At 43.8% G+C, this 12187-nt stretch overlaps 1 protein-coding gene across 1 annotated transcript in view; it reads right to left on the bottom strand.

Annotated features, from left to right (window-relative positions):
- LOC145864207 (uncharacterized) overlaps positions 1-11159 on the bottom strand; it is a 30615-nt gene extending 19456 nt beyond the window's left edge. The window contains exons 1-3 of the mRNA XM_082969351.1: positions 10958-11159; positions 8316-8374; positions 8061-8210 (exon numbers count right to left, since the gene is read on the bottom strand). The gene's annotated coding sequence lies outside the window, so the exon portion shown is untranslated. The remainder of the gene's footprint in view (positions 1-8060; positions 8211-8315; positions 8375-10957) is intronic.
- Positions 11160-12187: the final 1028 nt, after the last annotated feature.

Genomic DNA, 12187 nt, shown 5'->3' with positions numbered 1-12187 from the left:
AAGACATCCTCCTCCCTTATGTGGTAACCTTCCTGAAGGCTCATCTTGACATGACCCTCCAGCATGACAATGCCACCAGCCATACTGCTCGTTCTGTGCGTGATTTCCTGCAAGACAGGAATGTCAGTGTTCTGTCATGGCAGGCAAAGAGCCCGGATCTCAATCCCATTGAGCACGTCTGGCACATGTTGGATCTGAGGGTGAGGGCTAGGGTCATTCCCCCTAGAAGTGTCCGGGAACTTGCAGGTGCCTTGGTGGAAGAGTGGGGTAACATCTCACAGCAAGAACTGGCAAATCTGGTGCAGTCCATGAGGAGGAGATGCACTGCAGTACTTAACCTCTCTCGGGTATGTGGGACGAAATCCCACCTAGTCAACAGCCAGTGGAATCGAGTGGCGCGAAATACGAAAAACCTTAAAAATGCTATAACTTCAATTTCTCAAACATATGACTATTTTACACCATTTAAAAGACAAGACTCTCGTTAATCTAACCACATTGTCCGATTTCAAAAAGGCTTTACAACGAAAGCAAAACATTAGATTATGTTAGGAGAGTACCCAGCCAGAAATAATCACACAGCCATTTTTCAAGCAAGCATATATGTCACATAAACCCAAACCACAGCTAAATGCAGCACTACCCTTTGATGATCTTCATCAGATGACACTCCTAGGACATTATGTTATACAATACATGCATGTTTTGTTCAATCAAGTTCATATTTATACCAAAAACCAGCTTTTTACATTAGCATGTGATGTTCAGAACTAGCAAACACACCGAAAAAATTACTCTTGATAATCGTTTACAAAATACATAACAATTATTTAAAGAATTATAGATACAGAACTCCTTTATGTCAGATTTTAAAATAGCTTTTTGGCAAAAGCACATTTTGCAATATTCTGAATAGATAGCTCGCCATCACGGGCTAGCTAATTTGACACCCACCAAGTTTGGCGTTCACTAAATTGGATTACCTTTGCTGTTCTTCGTCAGAATGCACTCCCAGGACTTCTACTTCAACCACAAATGTTGTTTTGGTTCAAAATAATCCATAGTTATGTTCAAATATCCTCCGTTTTGTCCATGCGTTCAGGTCCCTATCCGAACGGTGATGCGCGGATGCATGTCGTGACAAAAAATGTCAAAATATTCCATTACCGTTCTTTGAAGCATGTCAAACGCTGTTTAAAATCAATTTTTATGCTATTTTTCTCTTAAAATAGCGATAATATTCCAACCGGGCGACGTTGTTTTCGTTCAAAGGCTGAAAGAAAAACATGGCCACTTCTCGGGGCCACGCATCTCCTGTCTCTGAGCCACCAGCCTGACCACTCACAAACAGTGCTCCTGTACCTAGCCCAGAGACAGCAGAGATCTCATTCCACTTTCTGGCACCTTCAGAGAGCCTATGGGAGCCTTAGAAATTGTCACGTTACAGCAGAGATCCTGTATTTTCGACAGAGATGCCACAGAAGCACAAGAAATGGTCAGAGAGGGCACTTCCTGTGTGGAATCTTCTCAGGTTTTGGCCTGCCATATCAATCAATCAAATCAAATTTATTTTTATATAGCCCTTCGTACATCAGCTGATATCTCAAAGTGCTGTACAGAAACCCAGCCTAAAACCCCAAACAGCAAGCAAAGCATGTGAAAGAAGCACGGTGGCTAGGAAAAACTCCCTAGGAAAAACTCCCTAGAAAGGCCAAAAACCTAGGAAGAAACCTAGAGAGGAACCAGGCTATGAGGGGTGGCCAGTCCTCTTCTGGCTGTGCAGGGTGGATATTATAACAGAACATGGTCAAGATGTTAAAATGTTAAAATGTTCATAAATGACCAGCATGGTCAAATAATAATAATCATAGTAGTTGTCGAGGGTGCAACAAGCACGTCCGGTGAACAGGTCAGGGTTCCATAGCCGCAGGCAGAACAGTTGAAACTGGAGCAGCAGCACTGCCAGGTGGACTGGGGACAGGAAGGAGTCATCATACCAGGTAGTCCTGAGGCATGGTCCTAGGGCTCAGGTCCTCCGAGAGAAAGACAGAAAGAGAGAAAGAGAGAATTAGAGAGAGCATATTTAAATTCACACAGGACACCGGATAAGACAAGAGAAATACTCCAGATGTAACAGACTGACCCTAGCCCCCCGACACAAACTACTGCAGCATAAATACTGGAGGCTGAGACAGGAGGGATCAGAAGACACTGTGGCCCCATCCGATGATACCCCCGGACAGGGCCAAACAGGCAGAATATAACCCCACCCACTTTGCCAAAGCACAGCCCCCACACCACTAGAGGGATGTCTCCAACCACCAACTTACCGTCCTAAGACAAGGCCGAGTATAGCCCACAACGATCTCCGCCATGGCACAACCCAAGGGGGGGGGCGCCAACCCAGACAGGAAGACCACGTCAGTGACTCAACCCACTCAAGTGACGCACCCCTCCCATGGACGGCATGGAAGAACACCAGTAAGCCAGTGACTCAGCCCCTGTAAAAGGGTTAGAGGCAGAGAATCCCAGTGGAAAGAGGGGAACCGGCAAGGCAGAGACAGCAAGGGCGGTTCGTTGCTCCAGCCTTTCCGTTCACCTTCACACTCCTGGGCCAGACTATACTTAATCATAGGACCTACTGAAGAGATAAGTCTTCAGTAAAGACTTAAAGGTTGAGACTGAGTCTGCGTCTCTCACATTGGTAGGCAGACCATTCCATAAAAATGGAGCTCTATAGGAGAAAGCCCTACCTCCAGCCGTTTGCTTAGAAATTCTAGGGACAATTAGGAGGCCTGCGTCTTGTGACCGTAGCGTACGTGTAGGTATGTACGGCAGGACCAAATCGGAAAGATAGGTAGGAGCAAGCCCATGTAATGCTTTGTAGGTTAGCAGTAAAACCTTGAAATCAGCCCTTGCCTTAACAGGAAGCCAGTGTAGGGAGGCTAGCACTGGAGTAATATGATCACATTTTTGGGTTCTAGTCAGGATTCTAGCAGCCGTATTTAGCACTAACTGAAGTTTATTTAGTGCTTTATCCGGGTAGCCGGAAAGTAGAGCATTGCAGTAGTCCAGCCTAGAAGTAACAAAAGCATGGATTCATTTTTCTGCGTCATTTTTGGACAGAAAGTTTCTGATTTTTGCAATGTTACGTAGATGGAAAAAAGCTGTCCTTGAAACAGTCTTGATATGTTCTTCAAAAGAGAGATCAGGGTCCAGAGTAACGCTGAGGTCCTTCACAGTTTTATTTGAGACGACTGTACAACCATCCAGATTAATTGTCAGATTCAACAGAAGATCTCTTTGTTTCTTGGGACCTAGAACAAGCATCTCTGTTTTGTCCGAGTTTAAAAGTAGAAAGATTGCAGCCATCCACTTCTTTATGTCTGAAACACAGGCTTCTAGCGAGGGCAATTTTGGGGCTTCACCATGTTTCATTGAAATGTACAGCTGTGTGTCGTCCGCACAGCAGTGAAATTTAACATTATGTTTTCGAATGACATCCCCATGAGGTAAAATATATAGTGAAAACAATAGTGGTCCTAAAACGGAACCTTGAGGAACACCGAAATTTACAATTGATTTGTCAGAGGACAAACCATTCACAGAGACAAACTGATATCTTTCCGACAGATAAGATCTAAACCAGGCCAGAACTTGTCCATGTAGACCAATTTGGGTTTCCAATCTCTCCAAAAGAATGTGGTGATCGATGGTATCAAAAGCGGCACTAAGATCCAGGAGCACGAGGACAGATGCAGAGCCTCGGTCTGACGTCATTAAAAGGTCATTTACCACCTTCACAAGTGCAGTCTCAGTGCTATGATGGGGTCTAAAACCAGACTGAAGCGTTTCGTATACATTGTTTGTCTTCAGGAAGGCAGTGAGTTGCTGTGCAACAGCTTTTTCAAAAAATTTTGAGAGGAATGGAAGATTCGATATAGGCCGATAGTTTTTTATAATTTCTGGATCAAGATTCGGCTTTTTCAAGAGAGGCTTTATTACTGCCACTTTTAGTGAGCTTGGTACACATCCGGTGGATAGAGAGCCGTTTATTATGTTCAACATAGGAGGGCCAAGCACAGGAAGCAGCTCTTTCAGTAGTTTAGTTGGAATAGGGTCCAGTATGCAGCTTGAGGGTTTGGAGGCCATGATTATTTTCATCATTGTGTCAAGAGATATAGTACTAAAACACTTTAGTATCTCCCTTGATCCTAGGTCCTGGCAGAGTTGTGTAGACTCATGACAATGGAGCTTTGGAGGAATACCCAGATTTAAAGAGGAGTCTGTAATTTGCTTTCTAATGATCATGATCTTTTCCTCAAAGAAGTTCATAAATGTATTACTGCTGAAGTGAAAGCCATCCTCCATTTGCGAAGGCTGCTTTTTAGTTAGCTTTGCGACAGTATCAAAAAGAAATTTCGGATTGTTCTTCTTTTCCTCAATTAAGTTGGAAAAATAGGATGATCGAGCAGCAGCGAGGGCTCTTCGATACTGCACGGTACTGTCTTTCCAAGCTAGTCGGAAGACTTCCAGTTTGGTGTGGCGCCATTTCCGTTCCAATTTTCTGGAAGCTTGCTTCAGAGCTCGTGTATTTTCTGTATACCAGGGAGCTAGTTTCTTATGACAGATGTTTTTAGTTTTTAGGGGTGCAACTGCATCTAGGGTATTGCGCAAGGTTAAACTGAGTTCCTCGGTTAGGTGGTTAACTGATTTTTGTCCTCTGACGTCCTTGGGTAGGCAGAGGCAGTCTGGAAGGGCATCAAGGAATCTTTGGGTTGTCTGAGAATTTATAGCACGACTTTTAATGCTCCTTGGTTGGGGTCTGAGCAGATTATTTGTTGCAATTGCAAACGTAATAGAATGGGGGTCCGATAGTCCAGGATTATGAGGATATATGAGTTCTGTTATACTCACAGACACCATTCAAACAGTTTTATAAACTTTAGTGTTTTCTATCCAAATCTACCAATTATATGCATATTCTCATTTCTGGAAAAGAGTTGTAACCAGTTTAAATCGGTATGTTTTTTATCCGGACGTGAAAATACTGCCCCCTACCCTAGAGAGGTTTTAATGCAGCAGGTGGCCACACCAGATACTATTACTTTTGAATCCCCCTTTGTTCAGGGACACATAATTCCATTTCTGTTAGTCATGTCTGTGGAACTTGTTCAGTTTGTCTGTTCTCATGTTCATACAAATATTTACAAGTTAAGTTTGCTGAAAATAAAAACAGGTGACAGCGAGAGGACGTTTCTTTTGAGGAGTTTATTTTAACTTCATTTGCAGTGAAATGATAAAAATGTATCTTTAAATTGTCTTGGGAACAGGAGTTGATAAATATTTCTATCAGCGTCTCAGGGTAAATGTGAATGCATGTGTAATCTTTGACACTTTTGCTAACAGACAGCATTTCAACCACATAAAATACACACCCAAGACTGAAGTTAGCATTCTCAGCTTTCCATTTCCTCATCTGTCAAAATGACATTTGGCACAGGACCAATGTGTTCTAGCATGCTACCTGCGCCTTCAATCATTTTACCTGTTAAGATTAGTAATGCATTCAGTCTATCAACGTAAGACATTTGTGAGCACTACTTTAGTCTTATGGGGCAACAAGTTGCATGTATTAAACTATAGTTGACAAATGGCCTACCTAATGTAAGTAAGCAGAAACTTGTCCAAATTAGGGGTGAAAGTAGCCATTAAACTCAGTTATGGTGGATCAAACTGAGCAGGTAGCCAACTTTAAATTGATTTGTTTGACAGAGTCAGACAACCATGAAATGCGAAACGGAGCCTGTGCATACTACAAAACACAGAATTAAGATGTTTACATGCCATAGTAGCCCATCTCCAGGGTACAAGCTTTCAGGTTTTTGTAAAACAGGATTTGATCTTTACATGTCAACACAAAATAAATACTTCAGTATCCATGTAAACGTGGTTCAGTGGCTTTAATGTAGAGCCAATCTTGGGATTTGTCAACCAGCAGCAAAGAAATTATACATTTGAAATCCAAAAGATTAGGAACTGTGAACCACATTCCCTTTTACTACAAATTGCACTGGCAACCAACACTGTTCTCAACCAGCAAGCCAAAGGTAGACATTAAACACACAATATTTCAAAAACACAAGGAGGCACTTTTAAAGGTACAATATTTTATTGTTTTACAAGTAATGCAGGGTAGCATGAGCAGCAGCAACTCCCTGGCCGTCGCAAAAGCATACAGTGGAAGCTTAAAGAAAGTGTCAGCAACAACTCAGAATTGTCATCCAAAGGATGAATCTACATTTACAATTCTGTTGATAGATGATTAGTACAAAGGATTTCAAAATCAGAACGCAAAGTTCAGATGTGTAAAAGTTATACATTGCATCCCAGTAGCCGTTCCCTTGTGGTGGGGTTCCTTTAACAGGTTGTGAGTTTTTAGCAGGTGGGGATATGCTTCTCCGCTATCAAAAAGGTATAACCTCCCCAGTGGTGTGGCAGGATTGGGAGTAGACAGTTCTGCCATTCTCATAAACGATTTGTAACTATATTGGGATGAGAACTGACTGTTCAACGATGCTGCCTTGAACGCTGCTGGAGCTGACACATTAGGTGCCTTCATTGTCACCATCAGACACAAAATCCTGAGAAACATCACTGCTGCTAAAATCCATGTTGCTTGAGGAGTTGGCCCTCCTGTTCAAGGCTGTGCTTCTGCCGAGGCAAGGGCGCCTGTCGCTTCTGCCGAGGCAAGGGCGCCTGTCGCTTCTGCCGAGGCAAGGGCGCCTGTCGCTTCTGCCGAGGCAAGGGCGCCTGTCGCTTCTGCCGAGGCAAGGGCGCCTGTCGCTTCTGCCGAGGCAAGGGCGCCTGTCGCTTCTGCCGAGGCAAGGGCGCCTGTCGCTTCTGCCGAGGCAAGGGCGCCTGTCGCTTCTGCCGAGGCAAGGGCGCCTGTCGCTTCTGCCGAGGCAAGGGCGCCTGTCGCTTCTGCCGAGGCATTTGAACCAGATTCCGCACTTGAGGCACTGTGGCCGGTTGCTTCACATAAGGTATTTGGGCCAGCCGTGACGCTTGCTGAGGCATTGTGGGTGGCTGCTTCTGCTGAGGCACGGGAGTCGGATGCTTCACCCAAGGTATTTGGGCCAGCCGTGACACCTGATGAAGCATTGTGGCCAGGTGCTTCACCTAAGGTATTTGGGCCAGTTGCCACGCTTTCCGAGGCATTGTGGGTGGCACTGTGGCCAGTTGCTTCTGCTGCCGAGGCTCCGTGGCCAGTTGCTTCACCCAAGGTATTTGGGCCAGCCGTGACACCTGATGAAGCATTGTGGCCAGGTGCTTCACCTAAAGTATTTGGGCCAGTTGCCACACTTGCCGAGGCATTGTGGGTGGCACTGTGGCCAGTTGCTTCTGCTGCCGAGGCACTGTGGCCGGTTGCTTCACATAAGGTATTTGGCCCAGCCGTGACGCTTGCTGAGGCATTTCGGGTTGCTGTTGAGGCACGAGAGTCGGATGCTTCACCCAAGGTATTTGGGCCAGCCGTGACGCCTGATGAAGCATTGTGGCCAGTTGCGTCACCTAAGGTATTTGGGCCAGTTAGCACACTTGCCGAGGCATTATGGGTGGCCGCTTCCGCTGCATTACGGGGGGCCGCTTGCGAGGCACTGTGGCCAGTAGCTTCCGCTGCCGAGGCACTGTGGCCAGTTGTTTCCGAGAAACCGTGGCCAGTTGCTTCACCTAAGGTATTTGGCCCAGCTGTGACGCTGAGGCATTTCGGGTTGCTGCTGCTGCTGAGGCACGGGAGTCAGATGCTTCACCCATGGTATTTGGGCACGCCGTGACACCTGATGAAGCATTGTGGCCAGGTGATTCACCTAAGGTATTTGGGCCAGTTACCACACTTGCCGAGGCATTATGGGTGGCCGCTTCCGCTGCCGAGGCATTACGGGGGGCCGCTGCCGAGGCACTGTGGCCAGTTGCTTCACCTAAAGTATTTGGGCCAGTCGTGGCGCTTGCTGAGGCATTGTGGGTGGCTGCTTCTGCGGTACGGGATCCAGTTGCTTCACCTAAAGTATTTGGGCCAGTCGTGGCACTTGCTGAGGCATTGTGGGTGGCTGCTTCTGCTGCTGAGGTACGGGATCCAGTTGCTCCACCTAAAGTATTTGGGCCAGTCGTGGTTCCTTTTAATTTATTTGGGGGAATATATCTATAGTTACCTACGAAATAAAAGAAAGTTACAAATCGTAAAATGCCAGCATTTGAAGTTCTGGGATTTATACAGTGTTATTTTTACTGAATTAAATGTGTAGAACAAAACACACCTTTAGGTGGAGGATAACAGGTTATCCCTCCAATTAACAGGCAACAAATCCAAGAAATTCTAAAGAAAAAGAAAAACATCCTAGTCAGTTAAATACAGCTACCTGTAAAACATGGAAGACAAGGGAAACAAACTAGAGCCATACAACTTACCTCAAAGACATTTCAAAACTCACAGCCATTTTTCTCATCAAAACCTCAGTATTCAGAACTAATGGTAGCCAGAAGCCTTACCAGGAGATCCCTGATATTGTATCTGATTGTCTTTCTTGCTGTGCCTTACAAAGGAATCCTAGACCCTTCTAATCTGGCTGGTTAATTAGGTACATCTGCAAGCCACTGAACATCATTTCCATTGGTCCAATTTCCCAATTGAGATTAGGTGCGCTTGATTTCATTCAGCTGGTGTGCTGGAGGGTTTGCGCATCATGGACAAATCCAATGGTTTTAAAGAGTGAACTCTACCTACCCATTGCACTGGGTGAGCTTAATCAAGTGCACCTTTTATTTCATGCTAATTAATATCCTGCCAGGGGCTTTTGCATGTGCAACCTCAGTGGTCCGGTAGAAGTGTGATATGCAAAAATATATTTTAGATTTTTCAAAGTAGCCTCACTTTGCCTTGATGACAGCTTTGCACACTCTTCGCATTCTCTCAACCAGCTTCACCTGGAATGCTTTTCCAACAGTCTTGAAGGAGTTCCAACATTTGCTGAGCACTTGTTGGCTGCTTTTCCTTCACTCTATGGTCCAACTCATGCCAAACCATCTCAATTGGGTTGAGGTCGGGTGATTGTGGAGGCCAGGTCATCTGATGCAGCACTCCATCACTCTCCTTCTTGGTCAAATAGACCTTACACAGCCTGGAGGTGTGTTGGGTCATTGTCCTATTGAAAAACAAATGATTGTCCCACTAGGCGCAAACCAGATGCGATGGCGTATAGCTACAGAATGTTGTGGTAGCCAGCGTGCCTTGAATTCTAAATAAATCACAGACCGTGTGACCAGCAAAGCAGCCCCACACCATCACACCTCGTCCTCCATGCTTCATGGTGGTTACCAGACATGCGGAGATCATCCGTTCACCTACTCTGCGTCTCACAAAGACACGGCGGTTGGAACCACAAATCTCACATTTTTACTCATCAGACCATAGGACAGATTTGCACCGGTCTAATGTCCATTGCTCGTGTTTCTTGGCCCAAGCAAGTCTCTTCTTATTGGTTTCTTTGGGTAGTGGTTTCTTTGCAGCAATTCGACCATGAAGGCCTGATTCACGCAGTCTCCTCTGAACAGTTGATGTTGAGATCTGTCTGTTACTTGACCTCTGTGAAGCACTTATTTGGGCTGCAATTTTTGAGTCTGGTAACTCTCATGAACTTATCCTCTTCCGCAGAGGTAACTCTGGGTCTTCCTTTCCTGTGGTGGTCCTCATGAGAGCCAGTTTCATCATAGCTCTTGATGCACTTGAAGAAACTTTCAGTTCTTGAAATGTTCCTGACTGTCGTTTCCCTTTGCTTATTTGAATGGTTCTCACTATAATATGGACTTGGTCTTTTACCAAATAGGGCTATCTTCTATATACCACCCCTACCTTGTCACAACACAACTGACGCATTGAGAAGGAAAGAAATTCCACAAATAAACTTTTTACAAGGCACACCTGTTAATTGAAATGCATTCCAAGTGACTACGTCATGAAGCTGGTTGAGAGAATGCCAAGAGTGTGCAAAGCTGTCATCAAGGAAAAGGGTGGCTACTTTGAAAAATCTAAAATATATTTTTGCATATCACACTTCTACCGGACCACTGAGGTTGCACCTGCAAAAGCCCCTGGCAGGATATTAATTAGCGTGAAATAAAAGGTGCACTTGATTATTAAGCTCACCCAGTGCAAAGGGTGGCTACTTTGAAGAATTTCAAATATAAAATATATTTTGATTTTTTTAACACTTGTTTTGGTTACTACATGATTCCATATGTGACTCACCACCTGGATTCGATCTTATGTAGTAAAATGTGAAATTGTGTTATTTTTTTAATTTTTTTTTTTACATCTGCTAAAAGTAGAGACTCAGAGCTTCAAAATGGTGTATATCATGACAGTTGATTAACTTTTAATCTCACTTTTGAGAAAATCACTTTTGAATGTTTTGGTATGTAGTTTAGAGCTCTTCTTTGTCTACACCCATTCAGCATCGTTCACGATGATTTGTTTACCTCTGGATAACATGAAAACAGCCTAACCAATTCTGCTGGAAACAATTTCATGATGCTTTCTTGCAGACGTTTACTGACATCGGCCATATTCAACGGGTGTTGTACACACGTCACGTAACGTTAGCTAACGAGCTAGCCAGCTAACGTTAGCTAGATAAACAGCAATGAACAAAGTGGTAACAATGCCACAGTGCTGGGAGCTAACCAACCAGGTCCAATGTTAGCTAGCTAACATTAGGCTCTAACTAGAAAAGCAAATGGCTCTGGGAAACAAATAATAACGTCAGCTAGGGAACCAGCCAGCTAACTGTACACTTTAGCTTGAAATGAAACCACTTTGTCAAAATTAGAAATGTGTCATATCTGAAAATGTAGCTAGCTAATGCTAGACTATAAACATGCATCATGGACAGGAATGCCATACCACGGTTGCACGGTTTGAAGATGTTATCCAGAGTCAGGTGTTTTCTCCATCTCTTTAGCTATCATACTCTAATTACACTGATTTCAAATCTTGATCCTCCAGAAAACGGAGAGAAACACTTATGCAGCTCCACAATACAAAACATTTTTTAAAAAGCAGTGTTCGACAGGATTACCAACACAGACTGACGAACTCAAATAGACAGACGACTTCAATATGATAGACCAATCCGAACTCCTCTCTCGGCATGTCCAGCCCACTCATTATCTCAAACAATCATGGCTAGTGAGAAGTTTGCTTACTTTTACTGTGGCTTAACCAACAAGGCTCGTAATTTAACAATTGTATTGGTATTTACAGATGGCATACATGTTTGTTATTAAGGCACATGAAAGTTCACGTTCGAGAAGGAATTTCTGCCAAAAAACGCATTTAGATTTTTACGTTCAAACGGCTCTCCTGTGAAGTCGTGACTTGCGACATACGCCTAGTTCCCTGAATCGGGTCACATATGTGTTATTTCATAGTTCTGATGTCTTCACCATTATTCTACAATGTAGAAAATAGTAAAAATAAAGAAAACTCTTGAATGAGTAGGGGTGTCCAAATTTGAGTGCTACTGCATGGTAGACAAGAGATTGTCCGACAACACAGAATTACATTTTTTTACATAAAAGCAGAGCATTGAATGCGTATACAATTTCATCCCGTGTCATGAGTCTTTGGCCAAACAGGCAGTCGACTACAGCAGGCACATGTGTTCATTTGTGTCAATGTTTGTGAATGAGTTCCATGTATCCTAGCTAAGCTTCCCTCCTAGTGCCTTGCCGGCTTCATCATTGGAACTTAAATGGATCCATTTAAGGTCTGAGTTCTCATACTATGTAGTTAGATGATTTCACCAACAATACTTGGTTTAGAAAAATGTACTTGTTCTTATTTTTTTAATTTCACCTTTATTTAACCAGTTAGGCCAGTTGAGAACAAGTTCTCATTTACAACTGCGACCTGGCCAAGATAAAGCAAAGCAGTGCGACAAAAACAACCACACAGAGATACATATGGGATAAACAAACGTACAGTCAATAAAACAATAGAAAAATCTGTATACAGTGTATGCAAATGAAGTAAGGAGGTAAGGCAATAAATAGGCCAATAGTGGCAAAGTAATTACAATTTAGCAATTTACACTGGAGTGATATATGTGCAGTTGAGAATGTGCAAGTAGAA

This window comes from Salmo salar, chromosome 02 (assembly GCF_965601325.2).
Source record: "Salmo salar chromosome 02, fSalSal1, whole genome shotgun sequence".
NCBI classification, from domain to species: Eukaryota; Metazoa; Chordata; class Actinopteri; order Salmoniformes; family Salmonidae; genus Salmo; species Salmo salar.
Note: the sequence above shows the minus strand (reverse complement) of the source record. Positions and strands in the feature narration are given on the sequence as shown.